The sequence below is a fragment of the Megalobrama amblycephala genome, linkage group LG21, assembly GCF_018812025.1.
Source record: "Megalobrama amblycephala isolate DHTTF-2021 linkage group LG21, ASM1881202v1, whole genome shotgun sequence".
In the NCBI taxonomy this organism is placed as follows: domain Eukaryota; kingdom Metazoa; phylum Chordata; class Actinopteri; order Cypriniformes; family Xenocyprididae; genus Megalobrama; species Megalobrama amblycephala.
In genome coordinates, this window is record NC_063064.1 from 13,145,481 (window position 1) to 13,151,183 (window position 5,703).

The following is a 5,703-nucleotide window of genomic DNA, read 5'->3' on the forward strand; positions in this document are numbered from 1 at the left end:
TCAATATTGCAAATCTAGTAAAGTTTTTCATATTTTCATATTATAAAAAATATAATGCACATTTATAATGCGATATATTGTGTTATATTATCTTGACAAAAAAAAAAATGGACATCTTTCTTCTGACCAACATAATCAATATCTCTATATTTTTTGGAAAATCATAGAAACACATTTTTTTTTTCTTTTGATATTGGAGCAAATGGAACTACAAAAATTATATTTGCTGTCGTCTCCCATTCCCCGCTAAGTTTTCCCAACTATGACAACTTCTGCTTCTGAGAGTCCTGGAAATGTGAAAAGGGTCAATTGATGGATTACATTATTAAAGTGATTGTCACTTCATTGATCATCCATTTATCGTAAGCTATTCTACTTAAAAAACTTTTTTATTACCAGTAATTTTAATTACTCATTAATATGATGGTACTTTGTAATCCAACAGAAAACAGACTGCTCCACTCCAGTCTGTGATCTCCAGATGTCAGACAGTCATATTTCCCAACAGAAGAGAACATGAAAGAAAAATGGCATCAGCACTCTTAGGCAACTCAAAAGCACAGCTACACAAACACTCTCACCTTCCCCCAGTCCCTCGACCAATGACACACTGCCGGAGAAAAACAGGTGAAGCCAGGAGTCAGCACTTCATCAAAAATAGCAAACAAAGACTGCACTCCCTGTGGAGTCCAAGACCTCTCAAGCCAAATCAATACAACACCGCTGGCCATGCAGGGTTATAGAAGAGTGCATATGTGTAGTTAAAGATTATAGAGCAACTGTAACAGTCTGTTATGCAGCAGTTTTTAACCTTGTGTTCATTTGCATTAATAGGGTCAATGTCTTTTGTACGGATCTATTAATTGATTTTTTTTTTTTAGAGCATAAAGTCAAAAATGTCAGGATGACACAATTGCACCGATATAATAATTAAGAAAAAATCCACATTAAAGGGTTAGTTCATCCAAAAATGACATTTCTGTTATTAATTACACATCCTCATGTCGTTCCACACCCATAAAACCTTCGTTCATCTTCGGAACACAAATTAAGACATTTTTGATGAAATCTGAGAGCTTTCTGATCCCCAAGAGAAAGCAACATAATTACCACATTCAAGGTCCAAAAAAGTACCCCAAAAAAGGGAACAGAAACCTCTCGGATTTCATCAAAAATATCTTAATTTGTGTTCCGAAGATGAACGAAGGTCTTGCAGGAGTGGAACGTCTTACAGGGTCAGTAATTAATAACAAAAATTTAATTTTTGAGTGAACTAACCCTTTAAGGGAATAAATTCTTACAAACCAGTACTGTAAAACAGTTGCACTACAATAAATGTAAAACTTTAAAGGTGCCCTAGATTCAAAAATTGAATTTACCTTGGCATAGTTAAATAACAAGAGTTCAGTACATGGAAATGACATACAGTGAGTCTCAAACTCCATTGTTTCCTCCTTCTTATATAAATCTCATTTGTTTAAAAGACCTCCGAAGAACAGGCGAATCTCAACATAACACCGACTGTTACGTAACAGTCAGGGTGTACGCCCCAATATTTGCATATGCCAGCCCATGTTCCCAACATTATGAAAGGGATTACACAAGGGCAGCCAGTTAACATCTGGAGCTGCACACAGCCGAATCATCAGACTAGGTAAGCAAGAACAACAGCGAAAAATGGCAGATGGAGCAATAATAACTGACATAATCCATGATATTTTTACTGATATTTGTAAATTGTCTTTCTAAATGTTTCGTTAGCATGTTGCTAATGTACTGTTAAATGAGGTTAAAGTTACCATCGTTTCTTACTGTATTCACGGAGACAAGAGCCGTCGCTATTTTCATTTTTTAAACACTTGCAGTCTGTAAAATGCATAAACACAACTTCATTCTTTATAAATCTCTCCAACAGTGTAGCATTAGCCGTTAGCCACGGAGGACAGCCTCAAATTCACTCAGAATAAAACTTTAACATCCAAATAAATACTTTACTCACATAATTCGAAGCATGCATACAGCATGCATGACGCACATCTTGTAAAGATCCATTTGAGGGTTATATTAGCTGTGTGAACTTTGTAAATGCGCTGTAATATAGTCGACAGCTCGTGGCAGGGAGCACGTGATTTAAGGGGGCGGCACCGAGTGTAAATCAGTGCATTGTTAATGATGCCCCAAAATAGGCAGTTAAAAAAATTAATTAAAAAAAATCTATGGGGTATTTTGAGCTGAAACTTCACAGACACATTCAGGGGACACCTTAGACTTATATTACATCTTGTGAAAAAGCATTCTTGGGCACCTTTAAACTTAAAAAAATTCAAGATGCGACCAAGTAACTGTGACAGTGAGTGGTATTCATTTCAGGTCTGATGCTGCCTCCACATGCTATCGGAATTATCGTAAATACGAGTTTCCTAGTCAGAAATTGGACATGAACGCCCTCTCAAGTCGTATTTACTACTGGGAAACTTGAAGAGTTTCTGAGTTAGGTGTGCCATAAAATGGTGGAGGAGAGAACAATTACCGCTGCTGTGACGTGTTCTTTATTAACTTTTTACGCAACAGCTTCTTGTCATTAAAGTAGTGCATATTTACATGTATGAATAACCATTTGAAGTATATTGTATGTTTTATACACTGAGAAAATAGCATGTATCCAGAATCGTTAGCAAGCTGACTATCTAGAATTGGTGAATTTATGTAGTTGGCAATAAATGGGATGATTAATTTTATTCAAAATTAAATATTTTCTATACATTTTGGCTTTAAAAAGATATCCCCAAAAAATAGGCATGAGTAAACCTCCTGTATTCCTATTCTTTCCGACAACAAAACACTTGAACGCCATGAGCTTGTAATCACGACTTCAGAAGTTTCCGAGAGCACGTGAAGGCAGTATTATTATCACTGAGGTATTTTGCTATTTTCAAATGTTGAGATGGGAAAAATTGATTCAAGTACCTGCTTAGGGAGAGATAGAGTGATTAATGAGATTTTTAACAGGTGGGTTATGCTAAGCAGGAGGGCAGGTCTTAATAACAAGTCTCTTGTTTTGCCTCCATACCCCTCTCAGAAAGACACAATCCTCAGAGCTGCACTGTAATAACATCGATTTACCGTTCATGAATAAAAGTCTCAGGAAGCCTCATAAAAAGACTTGTGGCTTGGCCTTTAAAAGCGCAGCACAATGGGCCAGTCAAACACTAGCCTATAGCCTTTAGCACAATAGATTTATGGACCCCGGAGAGCTTGATTTCTTTTGAAAAATGGTGCAGAGTGCCTGGCTGCCCTTTTCCGTCACATTCATTCTCACATTCTGTTTTGCTTAGTATTCTAATGCAAACACAAACACATGCGCCACACAGAGCAGCATGACAGAGACCCTCATTAGGCCACAATGATCCAAGAGTCGGCTTCCCTTGCTCAGCCCTTACTAAAGCCAATACAAAACAGATCTCAGGTCTGTGCAAAAGAATAATTTCCAACCTGATTAGCAAGACCAAATTGCTGATCTTTTGTTCTGCAGGTCCCAAGGGGAACAATACCTCTGTGAAAAAAGTCCCCTGGTCTGAATTTACTTTTTCCTGTGACTGTTTTAACATCTTTCAGCCAAATGAGACTGAACGGATGCAGATACTAAGTTTAAAAATATCTGTGTTTTCTAACCTCTTTTGGCCTTCGCTGTCAGCCGCTCCCATGTATCTAAACGTCGTAAGCAATGAAGGTGAAATTAGGGAGGCACAATAAATACTTGATGTAAATGTATTAATACATACAAAACTATATAGTTCAATGAAGATTAGGCATCTTGAGATATTCTGCAAAGCTTGGACATGCATCATGTACATGCTTTTTTGCTTTGAATTTTTATTACATGCAATTTACTGAACTTTAGAGTGCTTTTTCACTTAAATAGGACTTAAGTACATCATATGTAATTTAATTTTTACTTCTGTTGTCTCTAAAATACTTTAATGTCATTTCTATTGAAACTTATAAGTAATGTATTTAAATATATTTATAATTACACATTTGTAATGATACAATTTAGTATATTTAAAATATATTAACTTTACAGGTAAAATTATAATAATTAGCCTACTTTACATGTGTAATGTTTAGTCCAAATATGATGAAGAAATACGAAAAAGGATCAAAATAACACACGGTTTAATAAATAACTTCAGGTAATCCAAACAATGACAAACTCTACAAAACAGTGTGCAGTACACAAACAACACCAGACATTAGCTATGTTTCATCCACCTATTTTTATGCGCATTTTGGGATATCGCATAAAAAAATGCTGGATGGAAACGCCAAGATGCACATAAATTCTAAAAATGCGCATAAAAAACACAGACTGCCCTCCAAAAACAACCAACCCTATAGGTCATTTTTCAAGCATCTTAATACAACCTTACGTTTTAAAGGTGCCCTAGAATTAAAAATTGAATTTATCTGGGCATAGTTAAATAACAAGAGTTCAGTACATGGCATTATATAAATCTCATTTGTTTAAAAGACCTCCGACGAACAGGCGAATCTCAACATAACACCGACTGTTACGTAACAGTCGGGATCATTAATATGTACGCCCCCAATATTTGCATATGCCAGCTCATGTTCAAGCATTAGACAAGGGCAGGACATCTGGATGTGCACAGCTGAATCATCAGACTAGGTAAGCAAGCAAGAACAATAGCGAAAAAATGGCAGATGGAGCGATAATAACTGACATGATCCATGATAACATGATATTTTTAGTGATATTTGTAAATTGTCTTTCTAAATGTTTCGTTAGCATGTTGCTAATGTACTGTTAAATGTGGTTAAAGTTACCATCGTTTCTTACTGTATTCACGGAGACAAGACTGTCATTATTTTCATTTTTTAAACACTTGCAGTCTGTATAATTCATAAACACAACTTCATTCTTTATAAATCTCTCCAACAGTGTGTAATGTTAGCTTTAGCCACGGAGCACTATCAAACTCATTCAGAATCAAATGTAAACATCCAAATAAATACTATACTTACACGATTACACGTTGCATGACGAACACTTTGTAAAGAACAATTTTGAGGGTTATATTAGCTGTGTGAACTTTGTTTATGCTGCTAAAGGCAAGCGCGAGCTCCGTGGGCAGGGAGCGTGAGCATTTAAAGGGGCCGCAGCCTAAATCGGCTCATATTTAATGATGCCCCAAAATAGGCCGTTAAAAAAATTAATAAAAAAAAATCTATGGGGTATTTTGAGTTGAAACTTCACAGACACATTCAGGGGACACCTTAAACTTATATTACATCTTTTAAAAAGACGTTCTACGGCACCTTTAAGGTCATGCACCCTCTAGCTGACGTAAAAATAATAACCGTGTTACATCTCTCGTTACCAATCAAAATGCGTGTTCATTTAAATACAATGTGTGGACTTTTTACATCATTTGTCCTATTTCCATTTAGCAAAACTCATTTTTTTTATTAACGACTACACCTACCCCAACCCTAAACCTACCCTTAGTGATTTATAGTGCATATACACGTTATGAGCACATGCGTTCCCTGGGATCGCATGATCACATAATTGCATATTGTTGTATATTGCAATGCTCTGCCAATTGAGCCATGCGAAACCCGAAATATGATGCAGATAAAAGGGAACAATGCATTAAAATGAAAGTGTCCTGTTGCCGA